General features: G+C 40.9%; 1 protein-coding gene across 1 annotated transcript in view; it reads right to left on the bottom strand.

Moving 5' to 3' along the window:
• The window catches only part of epha3 (eph receptor A3), a 143935-nt gene extending 119438 nt beyond the window's left edge, over positions 1-24497 (bottom strand). Inside the window, exons 1-2 of the mRNA XM_074659681.1 lie at positions 24398-24497; positions 18811-18919 (exon numbers count right to left, since the gene is read on the bottom strand). The gene's annotated coding sequence lies outside the window, so the exon portion shown is untranslated. The remainder of the gene's footprint in view (positions 1-18810; positions 18920-24397) is intronic.
• Positions 24498-27855: the final 3358 nt, after the last annotated feature.

Here is a 27855-nt window from a genome sequence, read left to right as displayed (position 1 = left end):
AAGAGGGTACCAAAAGGGCAAGCACAAACACACACTACATTGTACAATTATTATGCATATGGAAGCACAAACTACTAGTTTGGCCTGGGGGTGCCTGGCTTGCGTGTGCAATCCAACCAACATTATACACGCATGCTTGTGACACAGGCCCGGTGGCACAATTCCACTGACTCACATGCTGAGCATCACGCCATCTCTTACCTCCAAATAACCATTATTTTTCTGAACTCTACTGTTACAGCAGACAGCAATATACTATGCAGTAGAGAAACCTCATGACGCCCAGTCTGGTGAAATGCTTTCAGTGTGATTCATAACTTGGAAAAAGACAAACACATTTATTTTAAGTCCTGCTGTCACCGATTGTTCATTCCTTTTTTTTCACAATCTGTACAACAATGCACAGAACTACTGCTGCCTTTCTCAAGTGATTATCTCAGGTCAGTGGAGTGTCTAACCAGGGATGGCATTCACACATAAAGACACTTACAGTTTCGCTCATTTCAGCAGATCTGTCACAGCAGAAAAAGATGCTGTGTTACAGTGTTGCCACTTCTTAGCACAAGATCCTTTCCTTCCCTGACCTAGACAAGCAAATAGTGCATCAGATACCTTCTTTCATGGTACTGTCATTTCTGAGACATATTTACTAAAGCTTGTCTGCAACTAATATTTTTATGCTGCGAAGACCTTCTCATTGAGAAACCATCTCAAGGAAAAAATAGGCTACAGACACCAATGAAAAACACCAAAGTAGACCTGGTTATAAATCTATAATCACATGCTTTTCAGGTGGAAAAACACTTGTTTTAAATAAGGAAAATTAAATGATGATGTCTCCGACAGAGTTGCATATAAGAAAATGTAAATATTCTACTAAAGTGAAGAGATTTAAAGAGTATCTGTCTTGAGTGAGTGAAGGAGGTTGTGGTAGAAACATTTCACCCATTTCAGTTGTGGCTGCTGACAATTTTGTCCTCGGATATATAACACAGGACTTTCACCCAGGAGGCCGCTGTTTGTGTTCCGTGTGAAACCAGGTGAATTTGTTAAGTAACATAACGTAAGAAAGTCCGCTAAGGGCAGTTGTTATTTATTTACGGTAATTACGTTGTTAATGTTACGCTGTTACGTTACGTTAAGTTACATTGTTATTTTACATTGTTATGTTATGTTGTTACGTTACGTTGTTACATTATGTGGTTATGTTATGTTCTTACGTAACATTGTTACATTATTATTTTAACAAAAAACATGATCTGTTTTGTAACCTTTTGTTGCCTAAACCTAACCAATCGTTTCACAATGTTAATGACATGGCATTGTGCGTTTCTACAAGCGTGATACAGGGCTGATATGAAATTTATTTTTGGATGAGAAATGTTGACATTCAATGTAGAAAACGTAAAATGCCAAAAAAAATTCCGCCAACTGGGTTGAAACAGGATTAGGATCAAGTATCAGGTCAGATATGTCTAACATTACCTTTTTTTATTCTTCAGTCAAAACCAGTGATATATGAGCAAGCTTATAGTCATGGCAGTTATGACAGTTAGGCTATACCTTGCAGTTATAGGTCTCTCTAATAACATCCAATCTCTATGCAAGAACAAGTTTGTGTAGTACAACCATTTTAACTTGGAGATGTGCAAATGTTCTCTTATTAAACCCTTGTGTTATAACTTGGCAAAGTTTGAGCTCATGAACAACTGGTGCATCTCGTGGTATGGCACACCCTGACTGCATGAGCTGAAATAGATGATAGAAGGTGAGAGACTGGTGGACGTTGGAAGTGAGCTTGGCTGGGGCCTTCTATGCAGGATTGATTGAATGTGATCAGAGGTGCCATGCTGTCTGCCAGGGTGCTCCGGCACCACTTAGATTCTGCTCACTTTGCCAACCCACCCAGCTTCCACTTCCACCGTCCTCCCAACTCTCTCCTCTCCTCCTCTTCATCCATCTATCCATAGCAGAGAGTTTGCCAGGGGCAGAACCACATGGTCAATTCCAGGGAGAACAGCATTTAATTGTGTTGACTGAAACAGTGCTCGATTGACTGGCCTGTTTAAAATGAAGAAGGGCAATACCGCCTTCCTTCTTCCACACATGATCTCTCCGGTCTGTCTTTCCATCCCTCCCTCACTGCTGTCTATACTTCAGAGCCAAGGCCATTCCAGGCCCTGCCAGGTTGGAGAACTCAGCCGCATGTCAGACATCTCACTCTGACACACTATCCCTCCCTTTCTTCTCTCTCTGCCAACCCCCCCACCTCATTCTCCCATAGGCTTTCATGGAAAGTTGCCCTCTTTTGTCGTGCCAGAAGCTGCATCTTACCACTCCTCCATCCCTCCCCCTCTCAATCATACCAAACAGAGGTAGCTGAAGTATTCAAGGATGGATTATTTTTACTCCTTACTAAAGCAATACATCATATGTTGGACCATCCAGGGCAGTACAGTTCTCTCTTGTGATGTTAAGTAACAGCAATCAACCAGTTACACAAACACATGCAGGCAGACTGCCAGAACGGTGAGCCAAAAGTTCGACAGCTTTCTGCAAGGTACACCCAGACTCCCACCTTCACACCTCATGGCCATTTATGTTCTGTTTGTTTGTCTCTGTGATCACCTATAGATTTACAGCGGACCACCTGCGAGACTCACAAACCAAGCGCAGACACGCATCCACACACACGATATACAACCAGCTGGCAGACAGCAGAGATCCAGTAAAAAGAGGCCATGATTGATGTCTAAACAGACAGAGGAACAAATGAAACCAATCAAAACTAATCAGGAATGGCAGCTCAATACAACGGAGGCTGGGCAAACATAAGGAATATGTCCGCGGGTTGACAACGATGCAGCTACATCCTCTGATTACAATAGCGGCCTGCCATACTGTATACAATCTGTTTCACTGTTAGTCTCACTCCAGTGTGCAAATGTTTACCTTGAGCAGCGGATGATGAACAATGACTTTCATGGGAAATAGATGAACAATGTTTTACTGACATTGAAAACATTCACTGGGTACATTCACATGGTGTTTTGACTGGAGATAGAGCAGAAGCATCCAGCTTCTCATCATTTTGTCCTCACAGTGTAAATTACACCAAGCATGTCTAAAATGTGGATGTCAATATCAACTGTTTTGAAGCACTGGCCAAAATATACACTCTGTTGCCACTTTATGACACTAGGTACACCTAGCTAAAACAAATACAGTCTAATACAACAGTCCCAGGCTGTTCTCATTCCCAGGGTGTCAAATACCGACGCTTTGTCACAGCTGTCAGCGTTCAGTACCGCCGCACAAGGCACACTTTATCGCACCGGGCGTTCCATTATATACTGTAAACCCATGTGCAGCAACAGTAAACGCTCAGATGTGCCGGGAGTGTGGTGACGTAGTTTAAAGACTGAAAGTGGGTTCAACAAACACAAGACTTTCATCCAGGAGGCCATTGTTCGTGTCCCGCGCGTCACGTTACAATCAGCTGTTCGTTCGTGTCCTGTGTTCACATCGTTCAGTGTCATTTTCACTGTACAAACATGGTAGTTTTAAATCCAACCATGTATTTCTTTCTTAATCCTAACTATAGTGGTTTTGCTGCCTAATCCTAAAGTACGCGTTGACAGTCCAGCAATAAGCCCAACCTTCATGGCGGTTATAATGTTCAGTTGTGGAAACTGGAGAAGTGTTGATTTGATCAACTTTATGGTCATTCTGGAGGATGTGGTTTGCGGTGCTGTTTGCAATTTAGCCTACAGAGAGTTGTTTCTGTTATTGAGCCTACCCTAACTGATATTCTTGGGTGGACAAAATAATAGTTCATAATTGTCTCTAAGTGTTGTTTGACACAAAAAAGCTTTCTAATAACCTACACACAAAAAGAAAGCAATTGTTTTTGGGAGAACGAAAAACCTTTTGTTGGAGAAAAGCAGGCTTCCGAGGAAACAGGCCTGAATTAGTTGCATCGAGCTGTGGGTTATAGCTGTAAAGGGGTTGACGAAATAACACTTCAGGAAAGAGGATTTAGCGAAGGTCAAATACTGCAGCATTTCTCAGTTAGAAAAATACAGCTGGCAATCATAACTTTTATTGGTGAGTTTTCCAAATTACTAGCAGGAGGATTTGATTAAAATTACAATGAAATTATTTTATGTGTCAAGTCAAGGAAAAACATGCCCAGCAAAGAGAAGCAGCCTTTACTGTTGGAGAGTAGTATGTTTTTTTGTCTCTGCTTGACTGATGTTTTCCATCTATCGGTGAAGATGAGTTTGGACATTTCATTTGTGAAAAGCAGATACTCCTGTCTGTTTCAGAAAGTAAAAACAAAGTAAATAAATTAGGCATTGCAGACCTTTTGTCTGCCTGATGATCGGAAAGGACTTTTTAATCACTTCACGACTGTCCGAACAGCACTTCCCAGAGAGTATACTGTATATTGGCTGGTTTAGGAAGTTAGAAATAAAACAGGGTGGGAACCTATTAATGGTTTGGAAGTAGTTAGCACAATATAGTAATTAAGTATTGGCAGAATTACAGTATGGGTGTACACTTTCTTCTAGTTATAGTTGCACTGCGGTCTGCTGTTTATCCTGTAGAGCTGGGGGCGTTGGTTGAGACAGATGATTTAAGCAGGAACCGTAAATTGCAGCAGTATGAATGACTTTCTTTAATCTGAAGGTTATTCATTAAGCCTTTTTTCATTGTTAATGTGCTCCAAACATGTTGACAACAGATGTCTTACTGGCATCACAAACTGCTGGTAATAAAATAAAGTCACAGTAACTGTACCATTAAGCATATCTCTGCGGTGAACCTACTCACCCCTCGCAACACACACACATGCAAACACATGCATAAAAACACATTAACACATCGTGGCGGTGCCGTTACTCACTCTTCATAAAGCAGCAATGTTTTCTTAAGCAACCGCACAAGGGAAATTAACTTTGTGAGTGTCTCCCTCACAAACACACCCACATACAAACACACATAATACACACATTCAAAAACACAAATCATTTCAGGGGATCAACAGAGTGATGTTTGTTTTAGAATTACAACAAAGAATCCTAAAGAGAACACATGAAAGATGACACAAGATTTAGGGAGGCAACAGCTCACTGTCACACAAATGCTCAGGTCTAGCATCAGTTTAGGATGTGTCAGGGACGGCGTGTCAATATATACTCATTAACATGCATAGTGTCTTTTCAAAATAAACTTCCATCTTCACAGGAAGTTAGATTTAGGCAGCAGCCACTTAGGTAGGGTTAGGATAAGATTGTGGTTGATGTTAACTTGACTGATTAACGAGTCACGCGACAAATAATTGAAAATAAATAAGTCAATGTTGACTATTACTTTTACACGGGACACGAACATGTTCCTGGACACGCTCCTGGTTGAAAGTCATGTCTTTGTTTGTCCCACCCACCATAAGCGGACAATTGCACACTTTATACCAGTCAGTTGCTCTGAGCATTGTATACAGACAAAGGTGGGTTTACATTAGAGCTAGTTGAACGCCTGGTGCATCCCATACAGATGCTAAACCTGTGCGTCGGTATAAGACGCCGAGGGGCACTGACCAAGCGTCTGTATTTGACAAGTTGGGATTGAGAATGGGTTGTCAGGTCACAAGAAGTTGGCTGAGCGAGATTGGGCGACAACGTGGCGACAACGTGGCGACAACGTGGCGGCGACAACGTGGCGGCGACAACGTGGCGGCGACAACGTGGCGACCCTCCCATAATAAGGTGGTACAATTTGCCTCACCTGATAACTGTTTTTGGCCATGTTTCAACTAACAATAGCTCCATAATGCAAGGGCTGCGTTGGTATGGCCATTTTGCTACAGGTCCCAGGAGAAGATGGACTACAAACCCCGGCTCTTGCAAAGTAAACAGAACTTGATGCTACAGTTTGACATGCACAGGACTAAATCACGACCTCCACCATGGGCAAACTTTATCAAAGAAGTAATTAATGCTTGGCATTATTATTGCTGCACTTTCTAAGATATTACTTTTGGAGTTATTACAAGAGAAGGTGAGCGAAAAATGACACCCAGTAGGCTAATAAATGTCATGTGGGCAAACAAGAACTAAAGCAATATGTTATATAAAGTAATAGGAAAGAGCTGATTGAGGCGTTCAATGTTGGTCATGCTGGGCAATGATGTGTGGTGTGGTCACATGGAGCCAAGTAGAGGCATATCCCTTTTTAATTGTCTGCTTGTGTGTGAGTGTGTGTATGTGTGTGTGTGCAACAACACGTCTCCGGCCAGACAGGCTACAAAGCTATCGAGTATGGGGAGCTTTTCTATAACAGACAAGTCTCACTAGAAATGCGAAGGGTGTTTCAGGTTCATGTCTTCATTACTGTCCCTGGTCTGTATTCATGATTATTGAAGTACAGGATTATTTCATACAGCTACCATAATGATCCATTTGAATTGACATACTACTTTCTGTGCAATATAAAGTACTGGTTGAAGTGATGGGTAATTCTACTGTTTTCCTGCAGTAAATAGAAGGTCAGAGGTCAACTTTTTGAAGTATAGGACTGAAGAATGCCATAGTTACTTGCTGAGCTACAGAAAAAAAACATCTGTCTGGGTTTTACTGGAGAGGTTGCTTACCATGATGTTTAAAATGCTGTCAGAAGCTTTCTCAGCCCGCCAAGAGTAGAATTATCAAAGACAAAGAAAATAATTTAAAAAAAAATCCATATTGTATAACTTAAAATCCAAACCAGAAAAATGTTACATGAAATATAATGAATGGTGGAGCTATACGCTTTAAGGCGCAGCCCAGCTGGAGTCATTGAGGCCACATACCATCAGTGAACCACCTTGGAAAGGAGTACATCCTGTTTTCCAGACAATCACAGTATTGAGTTGTTCTCCCAACAGGCCTTTCCTCTGCTGCAGCCAGCTTAAGTCATTACACAGTGTGAGGACGATGATGTCTCCCCTGGAGATGGTCAAGAGGTAAATTGGAATTGAAGTGAAGGGTTCTGTGTCCACTGTGCAGCGCAGGGCCCAGACGAACCCCAGGGTCTTCAGGCCCCTCGTTAGCAGACCGGCCTACATGTTTTCATTTGCTGGCAAACTGCAGGAGGTCAATTGCTGCTAAATTACCAGCTTTGGCTGGGAAAACAGCGTGCAGATAATTAGTTCACTCTGCCTGTCCACACGATTGAGTTTTCTGAAAAACAGTCTAAGAGACGATTCAGGGCTCCAGTGCTGCAATTAGACCAACATTAGTCCAGCATATGTGTATCTGTGTTTGAGAGGCAAGCGGGAAGCATGAGAGGAAAATGCTGGTCAGTGTTTAGCAGACAAAAAACATTGCGTGACAAATTTCAACTCCTTAGAAAATCCCTCCAGCTTCTGCTCTCATTAAAGCTACTTTACAATAAATAAACACTGTTGAAATTACTCATAATTTCTCCACTTTCATGCGCATATCAGCAGTGGCATTTTTTCTCTTGCTCAAAAGTAGCAACAGTAAATATCATTCAGTGCAGCTGGAGTGAAAAAGCACTATTTGTGCCTGACTAAGTCATTCAAAACTGTCCTGTTTTGAATAATGGTCCCCAAAATAGATTCTTCATCCATTTACCGGACAAAGAAAAAAAACTGTAGGACTCTCGGGCTGAAGATTAAACTTGATGTACGACAAATACAGCCACACTTTGAGATACAGGTGTGGAAGAGAAGAGGGATTGATCTTTCTTTTGAGACATGCCCATAACATTAGCTGACAAAACAGATACAACCTGAACTGAATAGTGTGTGTTCTTGTGTTTTGATTTGAATGACGGACTGTTCTCAGCTTGTCAAGATACCGCAAAGCAATAAACCTCATCCTGGGACACTTTAGAAGACAACCGAACCAAAAGTTGGACAAACTGCGGAGGTGAATACTTGAAGATATCCGATGCTTTAAAACAAATCAAGAACAAGTGTAATGGCTTCCAGTAATCCATTTTCTATACCTCCACTTAAATGTATTAAGGGTGACAGAGGCCGGAGCATGTCCCAGCTTGCATCATGTGAAAGCCAAGGGAAACACCCAGCAAAGGTCGTCAGTCAAACACCAAGAAATTGTCAACAAATCATTGATTGAGGTCACTCCCTGTTCCCCCCCATTTGATGAGTGGAAGTTGAGTCGTGGCAGTTTTTCCCAAAGTTTGACCCAGGTTCTAGTGTGCAGACTAGTTTTGTAATGCCTTGATATTTGACATGTGGTTATCTGCAGCCTCCTAATGGTGCTCTAATGATTGAGTATTCATGATGCACTCGTTGTTTAACTTTGTAATTGCACTGCTCATTTAGCCACTGGGTAGGGAGAGCATTTTCAAGCTTTCCACCGTGTAATGCTATTGCTGTATTAGGCACTTTGTGTTGTGGGTTAACACACAGTTATTATTTCAAGTGTGCATACTTTGTAGAAAACACTTGAACACTGGAGACATGGAATACTGATGTGCAACATCATGACTTTAGGCTTCCCTTGTGTCGGACTACAGCGCAGTGAAGACAAAAGAAGTTTTAGGTCATGAGGCCCACTGTGAGCCCTGCAGACCTGAGAGGATTGAGCTCTGGACCCGGTCTCTCCTCTGTGTTTCATAAGCAACCTGAGGAATTCTGAGACAATTAGATCCTCAGAATTTGGCCTACTTCTGTAGTTATTGCAGTACACGTGGTCCTGAGCTCACTGGCATCTGAACAGAAGAGGAAAACATATGCACATTGCACATGAAATACAAATAATTATATTCATACATTTTAGGTGTGAAAAAAACCTATACACACAGGGTCAGGAGCTTAAGACAATCTATGTACAAAGAGTGGGGTGGCTTTAACTTAATTCAATGGGGGGGAATGGAAATATAATTCATGAGAAGTGAGCTTGCCTTTTCATGGCCTTATTTAAATAATTAACGATGGGACATATTTTACAAAACTAAAATAGCTGCTGAATATGACTCTTTCTTCTTTAAGAGTCCAACATTTTTGAATTACACAACAGCAATGTATGCTCTCTGTGCACTGACACAGAAAGAGCATTGACATGAGAACAATAGAGAGAGGCTCACCAGCCGGACAACATACAAATGGATAATGTATGTTTACTGTAATTCAGTAACAAAATGCACTGTATGTCAAACTTCATTTCTGTGATAGTAGTTTGTCTTTTTTTTGCAAATAAGAACTTTTTGCTCCATTGTTTTGAATTTACCCCACACCCCCCTCTCCACCAGTCTTCACTTTCACACTGATTTCCCTCTACCTCTTTAACTGGAAGTTGTAGCCTATATTATTTCCCGTGTGTCTCTGACTTGACTGTCTGCCACTATAGACACAACAGATGCACTTATCTCACTACACAGTGCATAAATTATGTATCATATCAGGCATATGTAGTAGGTCAAGCCAAAGAGAAATCTGAAAAGCATATTGTATAAATGAGTACAACTGTTTCCTTTTAATGAAAACATGTACATTAGATTTTCAGACACTGCACCTAAAATTGAAAATAAATATTTAAAATCATCTGTTTACAATTCTGTTGGTCATTTTTAAATGTGCCAAGTCTTTTACGAGGTCTTTTCGTCTAAGGCGAAAAACAAACGTTGACATTTGAAATGGAATGGATAATGGAATAAAGGCCAGGTGGAGGCAACACTGACAGACCTCCTAAGCAACCCTGTTATCTCCAATTATCCGGAGTATATAATCCATGGGTAAATAGAATGTAATATTTGGTCTGTGGACGCAAGGAAATCCTCCTGATGTGCGGAGACAGAGATGCAAACACCGTTATCTGTCTCACATGCACCTAGCCGCCGGCAAACTACTCAGCTTTTAATGCTGGACTGACCATTACCCATGATGCACACACGGGCCAACAGACAGCGCAAACACACCCAGCGCACGCATGCATGCACAAAATGCCTGCGTGCATGCTCCCAGTATGCAAACACGTTGAATGGGGGGATTCATGCGTGTGTGCGGGCCAGGCGCACAACACACAACATATATATTGTTATTCTATTATCTCACTTTCTCCATGCTATCTTCATCATACAGGCCCCCTGTGACCCCGAGGGTCAAAGCTGGGTGTGCGTCCTCCCCCACAGTGACCTTTGTTGAGGTTAGCAGGGGAGACCCCCGGGGAGGATCTCCAGTGGGGACAGAGCGACACACACACACACACACAACACTAACACTCAAATAACTCTGAAATAAATATATATGCAGTCACAAACACATCCGTCCCCCTCAAGAGTCACGTTGATTGTGTTTATCATGCTGAGTACCTGCATCCTATTAAACTGAATCACCCGTTAATAGCTGAACATTGTCAAACTGCATCACTCCCCTATACATCTACATCTACAAGCGATGTCATGAGAGGAATAAATGTGGTTTATTATTGAGCAGTATGTTCAACAACAATGAACACAGTCATCCCAATGGATGACGACCCAGCTGTTACCTGGGTAACCAAACAGGTGTTCCATTGTCAAAACTGAATGCTGCTCTGTTAGTGGACAACATAAAATCACTGCCTCATTCATTCCTTCTCTATTGCCTACATAATAAACACTTAATGGTTCATTCTATTCAGTAGTGAGCAGTAAATTTAGATTTCAGCCACTTATAAATTGTCATTTATTATTTTACATCATTATGATGCACAGTGTTGCATAACTGTCATTTTCACATCTGTCATATGTGCGTCATTGCATTTAGCAAAATGTAGTTTACATGCTATGGACAATAGAGAAAGAGAAGGGAGACATTATGGACATAGCCACACACAAAGAGATGCTCACATATGCCCATACTGCATGGGTAAAAGCAGTGGGTGCGTTCCAAATCACATACTTTTTCTTTTTACTTTTAGTTAGACCTAGATAATTAATCAGTTTGGCCGATTCATTGGTGGCGATAGCACGTTTTACAAACTATCGTTATCAGCGTAACTGGGATCTGATAGTGGTGGGGACGTACATCACCGTTTTGCATTGAGGCTTCATACACAAAGTCAAGGTAGAGGAGGAGAAAAAAAGTTTTCTCTCGAATATACAACGCAACACGATCAGCTCTTTGTCCAAAAAATCCAGCCACATAACCATCCATTCATGAAAAAAAATTACACTTAAGGATCCTCCTTACCCCGAGAATATGCACAGACATTAATGGTTTGCAAGAGTGGCATTTAACAGTGTACGAGATGCACAACAGAAGTAATCCTGGCCAGTCATACTGTAAGGCCCAAAACAACGCATCCCTCATTGCAAATAAATAGAAAATGTCCAATGATGTAATCCACCAAATTACACTTCAGGATATTCTCTTACAAATTATTAAATTAAGAGTGACAAAAAACAGATTTATTAAAAACGGCATATGCAACAGTAGCCGACTGGACTGCTACCGAAGTAAAAAAGATATCAGTCAATTAATCGGCTATGGCTTTTTCCTGCTCCAAACTATCGTTATTATGTCGGCCACTACTGGTCCACTACTGGTCGACCTCTACTTTTAGTACATACTGCAGCTGCCCTTACAAAGTACGTACTGTTGCTTGCAGAATGCATACAATTGAGACATACTACTTTGTCATAACATTGTGCCTTGAACTTTGACCCTCTTGCTTATATGTCCGCTGTGCAGAGGATTGTGGGTCAGAACAGCCAGAAAAGCATGCTGGCTTAAATACTGAAAAAGGACATCCTGGTATTTTTGGCATACTGCATTTGACATACTATGTATCGGGACATACTTAATCTTTTTCTGTCATACTAAATAGTATGGAAGTGTGGGTATTGGAACGCACAGTTTATTTACTAGAAGTCTGGTGTGCAGCTTTGTGTTCCAGCAGTATATACTCTACATCAGTTGGCAAATGATTAATTTTGTTAGATTTAAAAAATAACAAAAAATATTTAAATGGTTTTTTTTTCCAAAATAACTTTCAACTGTGAGATTCAATTGAGAGCTCCAAAAGGTAGAAAGTAAGTGGACATTTTAGAATGTCTTGTGACATCAACTCCAAATGAAGACTTTCCTCCAGTCTGCAGGACACAATGACTTCTATTCTCTCTGTGAAAATCTGTGGGACATTATTGGCCAAATCTCCTCCCCATCGAGGATTGGCTCCCAGTTAATCCACCTATTGTTATTCATTAGGTCTCTCTCTTATCGCAGCCTCATCTGTGACCTTTGACTCCTCTGTCGCGATGGATTAGCTCATTGACTCTGATTAGGACATCATCTCCCCCACCTCGGGGGGTCAAGTTCATTATGCGCCGTCCTAATTGCAGATTTACCTTGTTTAATTGGATACGTTTGGTTGAGCTAACAAGGGTCATCTGAAGACAGATTAAAGATTCAAATAAAGAAATCTGAACAAATTAGGGGGAAATTCATGAAAGAGATCATATGGGTCAGTATAGCTTTAGTATGGTGTGCTGAGAGGATGAGGGTGACATTTCAGCTTGCAACAAGTAAGTCTCTACAGAGCACTACTGGGACTAAATGAGCGTCATTGTGAAACATTTCCTGAGACCAATCATCAAAATAATTGGACCTTTCATCCAAGTGCACTTCAGCCTGGTTCTCCCATCTATTTCCAATTCATTTGGAGTTGGTAGATGTGAGTGTAGGCTATAACTCCCGGAGATGAAGTGAGAGGGAGAAGAAAAGGAAAGGAGAGGGGCCCCGGCGCTTATGAACAGCATAGTGAAATATACACCTGACGTTCAAAAAGGACCATTTCTTTTTCTGAATCTAGCTGGTAGAAATGGAATATATAATGAGGCTATATTTAGGGCTTGATAACATGACTGCATGGAGTAATGAAAAGCGAAGGTGGAGATTCATTACCTGCCGCATTATGATTTAATCAAACTGAACAAAATCATATTAATTTTTGTCAGACAAAGGGCTCCTTCTTATCTGGCCTTTCCCCCCTTGAGTCTCCATGGGGTTATGGCTAAAGGTCTGTATCAGGAAGAAGAGGGATCTTTTATTGGATGTGGTGGTGAAAAAGGGAGGATTGAATTGTACCATCCAAAGCCTTGTTACACCAATATTAGTTTGCCTAATCAGTGTCAGCCTTTTATTACAAAATCAGACATCATCCTGTGGCTTTACATAATTTATTCTACAATATTGAAATATTGAATGAATAAATAAAGTGGTGTATAGGAAGACCTTTACCTCGATTTTGATCTGATTCCATACAAGCATGTAAGAAGGAAAGACCCCTCCACCCTTCTACAACTGCTACCAACCATCAAAACCCAGTATTGGTCAAAGATCTGCTGTTTCTCAGCCTACATTGTGTAAGCCACGTCTGCTTTGTTTTAAATCTTTTACACAGACATGCATTAGATATGTATAGACATGAACATGAACCTAGCTAGCCGGTAGCTCTTTGCACAGGTCATCGGGGCAAACGGAGGGAAATAGCTGGAAAATTGGTCTCACCTGTGCTTAAGGATTTCATTTTTACACAGTTTCCGTGACTGCTTCCTTTGACTTTAACTTGACAGTAGATGTTGCAAATATAAATGACAAGAACTAGAATTAGCCTGATAATCAGACTGAATGACAGTTTCTGATGTGAAGTCCCTATCGACAGGATGACTGAGCCTTCCAAAACTATTAAATATCACTGTTGGAAAAATCAATCAACTTTATTATCTGACGATGCTAAGGTTTGGTTAGGTTTAGGCACAAAAACAACTTGTTTTATAGGGAAATATCATGGTTTGGGTTCAAATAAGTGCTTTGTTAACATTAGGGAACATTTGTCGTCATGGTTACTATAATAACCACTTAGGTCAGGGAATTACCACGGCCGTGCATGGTCGTGTCTAGAAGGTAACCCGCGAGTTGGGGGAACTATCGCAAGTTGATTAAGGTTACGCACTGATGTCGAATTAAGGTTAGGATAGGTTGTCGGGCAGCGAGTCTCAAGAGAGTTTTTGCAAGTTTTTGTAGATTTCAGATCAGATTTTGCAACTTCCGGGTTACCTTCTAGACACGACCGCAATGCATGGGTAAAAGAAAACTATTGACTGTCGGTAGAGAACAAGAAATCAACAGCGGTCTCCTGACCGGTCTCCTCACAGACTTTGTGGATAACATTACCCACATTCCCTTAGAAGGCTTTATCAATATATCTTTTGTGGGAATTTTCATTCTCTTAATATGGATACAGTACAACACAGCAAGGTCTATTTCTATGTTCAAACGTACTGCTGGTTCCCAACCGTCCTCAATCATTTCTAGGCTCAGTGATCTTATTAAAACAATTAACTAATGGGACAGCTGATGACACTCATGGCTTGAACCAGCTCTCTCAGCTCTTGAGAATCTACCACACCAGTAGCTGAGAGCAGTGTTCAACATGTCACTCCAACTTTATGGTATAACTGCCACCCTCCACATAAAAAAATACAAAAGTACTTTGCTAAAACTAAGAAAAACTCCATCTCCTGATGAAGATAATGTGATGCAATCAAAAGTTCCAGAACTGCCACTAAATGGACCTTGAAGTAAGATTTGTTTTTTCAAATACTACTACAAAATATAGCGTATGTCTGCTTCCTCCTTCTATCATGGATACTTTGTATTGAAATATGCTCTGTGTTTCGGAACAAAATAACACCACGGTGTCATATCATGAGTAACCCATCGACTCCCAGCACTGTTTTTGTATATCAGCATATAGCCTTTGTGCCAAGTAAAGTGATCTGCCCAAGAAGATTGTTTGTTAAATGCCACTGACCCTGTTATGCTTGCTGCCACTGCAATACCTCATTGAGATGCACACTTTGCAAGGTAAACAGCATTTTAAAGGATCCTAAATGAGGTAATCCAAACGCGGCCTCTCCTCCTCTTGCCTCAGGCAGGCTTTTGAATGCGAGAACTGTTACACACCCTCTTTTATGTTAATCTGCTCCTCTGGCTGCAAAATAAGAACCACATGTCTGGCAGAAAAGTGCTGCTGAGTGCACTGACAGACTGGTCTTTCATGGAGTGGATGCTGTAGGACCTGGCAGGGACACCATCAGACTGTCTGAAAGGCCGAGGCAGACAATCTTACTTTGAGAGATCTTGTATTGAAAGATATGGTTATTTAATAAACTTGACATTTGGCAATCTTGTTTAAGAGGGATGTAGAGATCAAAGCAAATCTATGAGAACTGAGTGCTACCTCTCACACAGACAGACACTCATTTTCTCTGTCTGACTCTCTGCCCTCGTTGCATTTTATTGAATCAAAAGTAACACACCTATACTTTGATTTGACACACACACTTTGGTAATGTCCAGACTAATTCTATAGAAGTGGTGTGAATGAGCTGGACAGTGGGTGAAGTCCCACTATTCAAGTACTCCACACATCATGTTGAAGATAGAGAAATAAAAAATGGAAAGAAAATGGTGGTGCTGATAAAATACTGATTAACAAGACTAAGAATCTACAGTCAGTCATGTTAGCAGCTTATAGGCACAATGGTGCTTTGAGCTAAATGCTAAAGTCAGCCTAATAACATACTCAAAATAATAATGCTAGCATGTTGATGTTTAGCAGGTAATGTTACCAACTAACAAGGCTGATTCAGAGCAGGTGTGTAGATGGGCAAAGGAGGGAAAGGCAGTACAGGAACACAGGAGGAAAGACAGAGCACAGAATATCCAAAACAGAAAACAGCTCAGTTCAGTCTGCAAAAAGTCTGAAGACATCTGGACACAGTGCCAAACTGTGACAACCCAAAATGATCCCCTGAAGGGGACATAAAATTCATGAATAACCATGCAATGGTTGTCGAAACATGTTACTCTGAACCAAAAATGTCAACTTCATTGTGGCACTAGAGGAAAAGCCAGGCGATCACCAAAGTCAGTAAGCGTCATCCTCTGTAGACCATGAATGGCTGTATAGATATTTATGCCAATCCATCAGGAAAATGTTGAGATAAGTCATCAACAAAGTCATTAAAATTCATCCTCTGGACATCATAGTTATTTATGCGCCAAATTGCATGGCAATCAATCAAAACATTTTGAACATAGCCTCTTAAAAAGCAAATTCTCATTGTAGTGCTATAGAGGAAAAGTCAGAGGATCATCAAAGTCAGTAGGATTAACTGATCTAGTTGTTGGGATATTTCAGTTTGGACCCTACTAGATCATAGACCATTGCCTTCCCTAGGGTCACGCCGAAAGCACAATTTTTTTTGTTTAATCATTGGGCCACATTTGACTTTGACTCTCAGGTTGAATGTCCCACACCACCCATGATCTAGATCAATGTTCTATCTACAGCTCAGTTAGTTATCACTTATATAACTAACACTATTGTGTCACAGAAATCTATTGGATGTGGACATTTGAATGCGGTGCAATGATGTTAGATACAGCTCCTTTAAGTGAAACCCTGACTCGGACTCTTTGACCAGTTTCAATAAATCCGCCTCTCTCCTTCCTCTCTCCCTCTATCTCACTTTGTCTCTCAGTGCTTTTATACAAACCAGCTCGTCCTTCTGATCAAAGCATCGATTAGCCGTCCACCTGTCTGTAACGACGCAGCCTTGTTCAAGCGACTATAAGCTCCCAGATGTGTTATTTTAATTAAATCTATAGGTGTAGTTTACTTCTCTGACAGCCCCTTCTCTAAGTTATCCATCTTGCCTTAGAAACAGAGGGATATTCACTCTGTGTAATTGAAAGATTTCCCTGGAAGTGCTCCAGGCTTTAATGTGTCTGGTATTTGCAGCTCAGGGCTGTTTGCCTATTTCTTTTGCACTTCTAATACATTAGCCATCTTGTTGTGATTCATAGCAGCAGTAGATCTTTCAAAAGGCCAAACAATTGGCCATTACAGTTATTGTTTCATTGAATGCTGTGCACTTTCTGTATCCACTTAATGACTAAAAAAAGTGAAACTAATGTGTGTTCTTAAAGTGGCACATTACTAGCTGTTAATGCAAATAACTGTTTTCAAGGTAAAATTATACAGTTTCTTGTTGTATCAATTTTCCTTCATTGGGTAGGAGCAGTATTTTTACTTCATCTATTAGCTATGTTTCTTTCAAAACATATCTTTAACAGAAATGTAATTTCTGATCCTCATCAACCACTTTTACAAATTCCTACAGCTAATCGCTGGCTGTATTGTGAACCATTGACCGATTGTGTCAAACAGAAGTGTGAAAAACTCCTCTCCAAGTAATTATGAGACATTTATACAGTGTCCTATATCTCAGTTAAAACAGCACCTAACCACTCAGGGATGCACAAGGGAGGGCAAGGCAGCGCAACCTGATCCCTACTGTAGGTTTACTTAACCTGCGCTATAAGCACAGTGCAATTATACCTATTTTCATGTGATAATACCATCTGTAACGCTCATACTGGCCCACTGTTTCCCAAGTCCTCTCACCTAAAATTATTACCAGACCAAATCGACAAATTCAAGGAAGAAAGGCAATACTGTTTGTTTAGCTCGTGACCAACTCTCTGTGCACCGAGCACGGAGCCACATGAGAAAGGAGTGGGAGCTAATGGAGAAAGGAATCGCCGATGTGAGAGGGCAGCGCTGGGCTGAGTATACATGTGTAACCCATTTCACAGAGCCACACCATGGGAAATATCTACCTTACTCTCAGCTCCTATTTCCATAAGATTAATTCAGGGAGAAATAATAACAAAACTGCAGCACTTGTTAATTGGGTCATATTTCAGCACTTACACAAACCCGTCCATTAATGATATTAAAACACACAAGAGTGATATGTTTTTTCTTACAGCTTGCCAAAGTATGGGTTTCCCCATGTGCACTAAGACAAAAAAAGAACCTCAGGGTTGAAACAGATTGTCTTGGGTCCAAAACAACCTGCTCAAGCTTTACACACGCCTAAAGCCAGCCCACGGAGAAGTTTGGAAAAGTCTTTACATCTTTGTGGGAATTTACAGTAGAAGGTGGAGTGGATCACTTGCTCATTTCCTCTTCCTGTTTCTTTTCCTCAGGTGCATGTGTGTATGTGTGTCAGACTGCGTCCCTGCCTGAGCGCGGGGCAGCGGTCATTAACAACGGAGGGCGTTATTGAACGGCTCAGTGGTCATTTCCCTTCCTAATACCAGCATTTACCACATGAGCCTTTAATTTCCACTCCTTAGCAAAATATACACTGACTCACACACACATTCACACAAAGAAAACTACCTGTATGACAATGCAACCACTTTTTTGGCAATGTTACTGAAAATGGACTCATACAGTAAATATATGAACCACCAAAGCATTAAAATTATATACTATATACTATATACTGTATATATACACTACACTGATATGCTAATTATTACATTAATCGCCAACTATTTTGATAATCAATTCGATAATTTTACAATTATTTTTAAGGACAAAAATTGAAAATGTCTCTGATTCCAGCATCTTAAATGTGAATATTTTCTGTATTATTTACTCCTCTACGACAGTAAACTGAATATCTTTGAGTTGTGGACAAAATGAGACATTTGAGGACGTCATCTTGGGCTTTGGGAAACACTGATCGACATTTTTCACAATTTTCTGACATTTTATAGACCAAGCAACTAACACAGATCGACAGATTAATCAACATTGAAAAAAATCATTAGTTGCAGCCCTATTAGCCAATCATTATAATCACTAAGTACATGATTTCACACACTTTTTAAATAGAAAATTTCAAGAGAAAAATGATGTTTTCACTCACTGGTTGCTGAGCAGGACGGTGATTTCTCAAGGATGGTTTGACGGATGTGATAACAGCAGTGATTGGACTCCAGCAATCCAATCAGCAATGCAAATGTCACTCTTGCCACCTATAAATTGCAAAGTTAAAGTTATAATCCTGAAGATTTTCACCATATCAACCCTAATTTCTGATACTATAGGTTGGCCTTTATTCATCTATAGCCATTATATATTTAATATTTACATTCATTTATTACCTCTCTATGTAGTAGTTTGCATCGTCAGTGGCAGACTCCTGCAGTGGATTCAAATGGCGGGCACATGCACAAGGGATTCACAGGACACGCAGCACATACTTGATGAAATTTGGAGGACAAGAGGATCCTCTGCCATTAACGTCTTCACATTTGCTCCAGCAGGGATTAAAACACTGTCCTACACTGGCGCTACTGTACCGTACTTGTTATGCTGGTGCTAAGTTTGAAGTTGTGGAATCCAAGGGTCAGCGCCATGTGAAGGCCCCTTGCAAAAACAACAGCCCTAAACTCCCATTAGCTATGCAAATCCAATATGTGAGTGTTGATTGTTTAAAGAAGAGAAAGAAGCTGGAAGTCTTAACCAGGATCCAGTTCACCCCTTACCCTTTCTTTGCCTCTCTCTCTCTCTCCCCGTCTCCCTGTGTTGCTCATCTCCTACATCGCAAGCGTCTATGTGCATGTCTCCCCTCACTGTAGCCTGCTTTAACCGAACACATTGTCCGGGCTCCTTAAGTAATTTCTCTCCCTGCCACAGTCACACAATGCCCCTGTACCAACAACTGTGTTACGGCTGCTCAACTGTACAGGCGCTGCTATGCCAGCACAGATTGAGACCATGCTACAGGAATTAGGCACACACACACACACACACAAACACACAACAACGGGTGCCACATGCAAGATGCACAACATATACACACACAAAGAAAAGCGCACTCTTGCTGCCAAGTGAATCGTCGGATTTGCATCTCATTTCACCGGTGTGTGTGCATTAGTTTTAGTGTGTGTGATTTTTTTTTATAGCTCTTTGAATACCTTGGTGGCACAAAGGCCTTCTCTCTCTCACTCTCTCTCTCTGGAAAGGCCTGTACCCATTGCAATAGGGAACAGATTTAGATGCGCAGTGACAGCTTAATAAACTGGATGTCTTTGAATGCCTCCATCTGCAGGGGGGTGAGGGGGGGGGGGGGGTGTCTGGGTGGCTCGGGGAGCTGCTCAAGATGCATCAATAGGAGGAGGATCTTTCTCTGGTGGTGCTAAGGCCTGCACAAAGCCCACAGTGGCTGACCTACAAAATGGTGGTCAAGATGGGGCTTTATGTTTAAGGGCTGAAAGGGAGGAGAGGTCTGATTAGTAGGTTAGGGAGAGTTCAGTGGCTCTGTAAGGCTCTGGAAGACCTGCCGACTGGGGTTTGAATAGGCCTGGTGGCATGGTAAACAGGCTGAATGGGAATCCAAGGCGAGGGGAGTGGAGCAATAGCGCTAGGTGGGAGGGGAAACACTTGTCTGGGTTCAGGGCACCCTCACAGGAGCTGTGTAGGGGGCACTGGCCCTAAGTCTAGGAGCCATTGAGGCTGGTGCTCTGCATGGCATGGTGTTAAACCAATCCCACTTCACAGCTAACCTCCCATTTATTCATCATCAAAGCGGGAGAAGGGTGCATGATCATAAGAGCCTTGGAGCAAACTCATTTTTATTACAGTAAGTACTTACAACAAGGGAGGCCCTCCGTATCAAATTTGAACACCTTGTCCACATCTATGCTGCACATGCTTACGGTGCTAACCAAGTATGGACAAAAGAGAAACCCAACCAAGAACTGACAACAGCGTCGGGCCTTTATGAACTGTTCAAACTATTGTTCGGTGACGACCGATTGCCAAATTCTCCTGAATGAAACTTCCTTTTCTCTCCTCTTTTATTCCTCCATCTGCCTATACAATTCATCAGTACTGTACACATCTCTGGTTTTGTTTTTGCCATTGTCCAACAAAATTGGTTGGGGACTCTCTGGGGTCCCATTTGAGTCCAATGCAATGTAGTGTTTTCTCCTCTTTCATTAAATTCAAAATAGGATCCATCCCAGGAGGAGAGGAGGAGGAGGGGAGAAGGAGGGAGGGAGAGAGAGACTGCTTCCAACTATTGTGCTCAGCCACATTATGTAAGTGGAGATCTCTCTCTCTCTCTCTCTCTCTCTCTCCCTCTCTCTCTCTGTCTCTCTCTGTCGCTGTCTGTCGAGCATTGTGATACTGGGAGGGTCTGATTTGTTGTACAGCATCTTTATTAGGGTAATTATGAGTAGCGGTCCATGTGGTTGTTCTCTACAGTTGCCCTATTCATTTGCTTTCCTTGCTCATTTTAATCCAACACTAAATTATAGAAGTGGTCATTCACTGCAGTACAGTCTAACCCGGTGCTGCCGTTCCTCATCCATGCAGTTCTGTATCCTCTCTAACTGCTTCACCAAGAGATCCATCCATCCTCTTTCCCCCAATCCCAGGGCCATTCATGGAGTTCAGCACCAGTCCTCCCAGCTCAATCAGCACGAATTAGGTGAGCCGGAATGGGGATTGCTCAGTACCTTCTGCTGTGCTCCGGTGTCCAGCAATTATGCTAATGCTAAGCGGTGGCCCTGTATGGGTAGCCCCGGGGCAGAGCAAGTGGACCACTCCCCATTCAGGCGCTTAACCCCAATCTAATGCTCCATTAGTGCCACAATGCTATAGCTCTCAGTTTGAATGCTAACTGGCTGCTTCTTTTTCTGCAGACAGGCCATAAGCACACAGAGAAGTCTGTTCGTAATCCACTCGCTTAGTCTCAACATGTGTTTATTCAATGGGTTTCCATCAAACAAGAATGAACAATAGAATGGTCGCCATTTGCATTTTAGTTATATGCAAATGAGGACATATTGAACAAGGAAAGTGGTTTCTGATATGTTTTTTGTCTGGAAAAAAAACGTGTCTATTGGGAAAGAAATCCTTCACAGAGTGTAAAATTACCTATATCCTTTGACATGTGTGTGTGTGTTTGTTTGTTCCAGTGTGCTGGTCTGTGAGTTTGGTGAGAATAAAGCTGTCTGTTCTACATTAAAGGCGTCATTCCTTGCTGACTATTCTTTGTTGTTGGACGGAGCCTGGTTGGCTTCACACTCTTTACTGGAACAACTGAATCAGTCAAAACACTTCAATGTCATAGAAAAAAAAATAACTCTGCTCCCTTCAATACAGAACATCCATTATTCAAGTGAAATCTTAGCCGAGCTGCTTGCATATTAGCATTGTCATGAATCTAATATCTCAGCCTGTGTGGACATCTCCTAATGAGTCTGTCTGGGCCTGTTTTCCCATAATATCCCTGGATGCTACCTAACACTGTGACAACACCAGTCTGGAGCCCGAGCTTTTTTTTTTTTTTCTACGGTGCAAGACAGAGTGGAAACCGTTATTAAATTCCAACAGAGATCCTCATTCTGAGGCAGACTTAGCTCATTAAATTAAAATGATGAGGATCTTTGTTTGCTGCAACAACAGAAGAGCCCGCTAATTGCCTTTTTGATATGGGGAGCTCTCGACTCCAAAATAAATCAATCCAACTTTTTAAATAAGCAACGGGAGCTGAGAGACACTGATTCTGAACACAGTACGCGTGAACTTGCACCCACATAGAAGAGTAAATTGATTGTTGATGTTCAGCTTGAAAAAAAAAGAGGCTGACTCTGCCCTGTGTTCGTGTGAAAGGTCCTCACCAGTGCAAGTCTGATATTATTCAGAAGCTCAGAGAAGAAAAAAAAAGATGTTAAACATTTGATAAAGAAAGAAAAAGGGTCGAAGATACTACTTGATTTATCACTAGTGGAATATGTAAGTCTGATCAAGCCTGTTAAAAACCTTTCCCCTGCATGGCCTTCCTCGTTTGTTTTGGACGAGCCGGAGTTCACTGTGGTTAAGCCGAACCCGCTAGCCCACATCTCTTGGCTCGCAGGGCGCTCCTGTGTGTGTATGTGTGTGTGTGCGTGCAAACAGGATTTATCTAGCATGTCGCACACAAGGCTGTGGTGACTGGCAATCTGGATGACCACAGTGGGAAACTAAGCCTCACAATATAGAGTAAACTCTCTCTGCACACACACACACAGACACACACACAAAAGACAGTGAGAGAAAGATGCTAGAAAATCCTATTTGCTTTGTGCTTGGACATGGTATCCTAGACCCAAACAAACACACCGATAAAAACACTGAGCCAAGGCCTTCTCGTTCTGTCGTACACACACAGTAATCGTCAACGTACACACATCCGTATACACTATGTTGGGTCTTGTTCAACAGCTCTAAACCACTGTGATTATACGGTTAGCACCAGTGATAATGAGAGAGATTGTGAGACTAAATGTGACAATGAGAGGACGTATAAGTATATATAATGAAACATTAAACGGCCTAAAAAGTTACACCTGTTTCTCCCATTTGGCGTAATTAAGGTGAAAAGCTGGATGCATTTCTTAATTTGGATATTCTAACTGCATAATATTTGTCTGGACAGCAAGGAACAACGTCCACATAACTAATGAGTTCCTAATTATTTCTTTTCTTTTTGGACGAATTCTGACCGACATCCCTCGACTCAGCTTCGACTTAGAAACATTTCAATTATCTGCTCTAAACTCACTTGAGTGCTGGATGGAAACATACTCTCACTCTGTCTGTCTACACCCTTACTTCTCTGTTTCTCTGTTTCGTGCCGTGTTTATAAGAGCAGCTCAAATCAACAGTCATCAATTACCACTTCAGTCTTCCCTCTCCTCCCTCGCTGTCTCGCCCTTCAGTCAGCTATCTCACACATGCGGTTTTGGCCAACGCAAGCAGAAACACACCTCTCCACAAGGACAAAGTAGTTGTTTTCCACCCTTTCCTGCTCCAGTCAGCAGCAAAAAATTAATATTCTCTCACGTCAAGCTGCACTTGAGGAACACGTGACAGGAGAGGGGTGTATTTATAGAGACTGCTTTGACATGCAACCTTTTCTTTCAGCTCCTTCGTAGTTGCTGTATCCATACTCCATTGTCTTTTAATCCAACTCTGTTTCAGATTATCTATCTATCCATTATCTATATCTATCTATCTACCTATCTATTGTATAGAAAGCCTTCCCCCCAGGGGTCAATTTTGATTTAGGGATGCTGTTTGCCAGCTTCTATAGACCTTTTTCACAGCAGACATTTTGACATGTCATATGGTGCCTTCAAATAAACTCGTGAGTTTGTGTTTACAACATCGTGGAAGTCGTGTACCAGATAATGCAGCAATATTAAACAGCAATATTAACGTTACTGACGGTGTCTAGAAGCCACAGGGGCTAACAGTTTAGCAAGCTAGTAAGCAGGTAACACATAATGTAGTAAATGCAAAGGCTTAACAACAGAGGCAAAAGATGAGGCCCTTGGGAATATCAACATTTTCCTCAGACCTATTAGAAAATTATGAAGAAAAACAATAACGGCTAAAATTACAATATATTTACTTATTATGCACCAAAAGATTAACTTCCATGGCCTCCGCCAACTTACCACTTATGAGGTCGTGAACACCACAAGAGGGGGGCGTTGATATGGACTCTTCACACGAGCCCATTTGAAGGCACCAATAGTCAGAAAAGCCCAGGTGTAATTAATAACATTAAGGATAGAGCTGTATAGGGGAGGCTCTGGTGTTGTGCATGCTGCCTCACTGGAGTAGCTCACAGGAGCCATCCTTAATTACTGATCAATCTCACCTGTGCTTCTCCTGCTATGGCAGGTCAAAATGTCTGCTGTGAAAAAGATCCATTGTTGTGGGGAACTGTTTTTTTTTTTTGTTGATGACCTCTCTCTTGGTTCTTCTCATACTATCAGTAGTTTTAAGTGTTGTGTTAGTCAGAAGGGAAATAATTACATCTGCAGGTCTGTGCAAAACACCTGAAGTCAGATAACCCATATAGACAAACAAACTGAGCTGCAAGGAAAACAATTCAAAAAGCTAGTGTCTCTCTAATGTAATCATAAGGATACTCATTTTTAAGCTCAATTTGATGATAAAGACAATTATGAGCATGAACACAGACATGAGGTGTCAAATGCAGATGACACTAATGCACAGTGGAAATGACAAACTTTTACAGAACAGAAAGACTAGACAGCTAGCAGCTCTGTGAGGCTGTACTTATACTGGCACAGTGGTGATTTAGGTTAAATGATAACTTCAGGATATTAACATACAATGACTATGTTAACATGCTTAAGAAGCTCTAATGTGTTCAATATCTCAGTTTAGAACTCTACTAAAACACAATCATATAGCCTGCAGATAGAGGCAATTAAGGTACTGTTGCATTACTTTAACCCTTAGTGCAATTGTTGGAAAAAATATATATATATATACTCCTTGCTACGTCATATCTGGAGACACATAACGTACAAGATACAGTGTGACTTACCCTTTCCGAGGATGTAATTACCCGTCGCTAATAAAGGTGCATAAATCCGTTTAGAAATCATAGAAAAAGACGTTTTTTTTCTTCAGTTTCAAAGTACTCCAGTGATAGAAGTCTGTATAATGCAAACAGGAACTGCTAGTAGATAATTCAGCATACTTTTAATGGTGCCAATGTGCCAAAATGTAAACAAATATAGGCTAAAAATAAAGCTGGACTCAAGCTGTAACCCACTCCATACACTGAATCCACAGCAACATGGGGGATGTATGTCTGGAAGTAGACAGAGAATAATAATAGGAATGACAAGATTCATTAATATCAACTTTTTTCACGTTTGTTGCTAGATAAAAAAAATGTTTATTTATTTGTTTATTTATTTATTTATTTATCTATTTATTTATTTATTTATCTATTTATTTATTTATTTATTTCCTTATTCAAAACCAGGGTCAAAGGACAGATGATGTTGTTGCTGTACAGCCCCTTGAGGCAAATTTGTGATTTGTGATATTGGGCTATATAAATAATATTGACTCGACTTGACTTGTCTTGACAGTATCAGACTTTTTTTTTTTTTTCATTCCATGAAAGCAATTCCATTGCTAGAGGAAAAGTCAGGGAAACATTAAAGTCAATAGGAGTCTTCGTCTGGGGACCATGAATGTGTGTACCATTTTTTTTTCTCTATCTAGAAGGTGTTGAACACTTTACAGGATATGGGAACTCTGACCTGATGATGGCATTAGATGAAACATTCGGGGATCACAAAAGATAGTAGAATTCATCCTCTGGGGTAGATGGATATCTGTACTAGATACATTCTCATAGAGCTGCCGGCGCTAACGTGGCTACTTTGGGGATATACATGAAACGTTCCCTTTCTCTCAAACCTCTGGGTGGGGGTGTGTTGGTGTGTTTGATTGACAGTACAGCCGACAGCCTGAGACCTGGTAGATGTACAGAGACTAAATAAACAATTTGCACTGGTAACTGTAACCTGCAATTTAATTTCCGTTAGATTTTAAACAAATTACAAATGTTATGGCAGTTAAAGTCAAAACCACTGCCACAACAAAGCCAGAGCTGGTCAACTTTTGGCATTTTGCGCAGGCTTTTGAGGCCATATTTTTATAACAGCATATGGCATAGGGTTTAACTGCTGAAGTGGTATTTTTGTTAGGAACACACGTTTTTGCCTTTTGTATGTGCCTATTTTGGGGAATCTGGAAGAGTGTAGTTTGGTGAGTAGTACTGAATCATTTGAAGAAATTATTGATGTGTGTTTTTTTTTCTGGTCCAATTTTAACCTTCCAGTAAACCCCAACCCAGTCATGGGTTTTATTGCAGCCCCTCCCATGAATTTTAAAATAATGCATGACTTATAACTCTGTTCCAACTTAGGAAGAAAATACTTAGCTTTAACTACCATGACATGTTACCAACTGATGAAAAATATGGTGAAAAATAAACTAAAATGTTATTCAATCCAATGATAAACCCTTCAGGATAAATGAGACTGTTGAGCTGAATGCTGGCTTGTGTTCGGGAATGTGAATGGAATGTAGTTGCATCTAAAACAGACAGAGGAAAAACAGAAAAAAAGAAAAGATTTACGCAGGAAGCACACAACTGTTGGTCGCAATTTGCATTTATTGTTCAGTCTTCAAAGTGAATCATGTCTACTGTGCCCTTGCCTTGCTCCTTACAGCCTATATAGAGATGGAGACACAGAGAACCAAAGAAAACATTTCTCTTTCTCCATTTCTCACCCTCCATTTATTCCTCCCCTCCCTCGTTGTTACAAAGGATGGGACCATTACAGATGTCACGTTGACAGCTGGGAACTATTCATCACTCTATTAGAGCTCCGGTTTGTGGGATTTGCACCCACCCAATTCACAGCACTGCTAAAGTGTGGGTGGGCTAAACAAGCAGCACAATTCATCCAACTGGTGGCAAAGACCACGAACGTGTACACAAATGCAGACGTAAAAGTAGTATTCAAGAACCACTTTCAAGACAAGTATTTTGCTTAAATTTTACTTGAAGCAAGTAGAAGTAAAATTACAGATCTAAAATATAGGTTAGTTAATTTAGAGTTTAAATATTAGCGTGTTTGAAAACTAATTTTAAAAAGGCTAATGCTGTACATCTAACAAATATGTTATTTTAGTTGTACTCAAAGAAAAGAAAGCATTATTATATTTGTCTGTAACAATTAAAAGATATTTTTTTTACAGCTTGGATCTTAACTTTTGTAAGTTTGAACATTGTGTTACTGTACCAGTGGGCAACCTCTGGGTCTGAAAAGTGAAGCCAATGCTGAAAAGCCTTAAACTTGCCTCTTTCTAATTGCCAGCAGGGGGCAAAAAGAAGTCTGATTGTAGAGTTCTATAAGAAAATGACCCTACTTCTCACTTGATTTATTACCTCAGTAAACATTGTAAATATATGAATTTATGGTCTGAATTGCTAGTTTCAAGTCTTCTTCAAAACAGCATGATGTTCATCTAGTAAATTATGGTCCCATTTAGAGTCAAATAGACCATAAAG

The sequence above is a fragment of the Sebastes fasciatus genome, chromosome 14, assembly GCF_043250625.1.
Source record: "Sebastes fasciatus isolate fSebFas1 chromosome 14, fSebFas1.pri, whole genome shotgun sequence".
NCBI lineage: Eukaryota > Metazoa > Chordata > Actinopteri > Perciformes > Sebastidae > Sebastes > Sebastes fasciatus.
The sequence above is the reverse complement of the archived record's forward strand: the minus strand, read 5'-3'. Positions and strand labels throughout refer to the sequence as shown.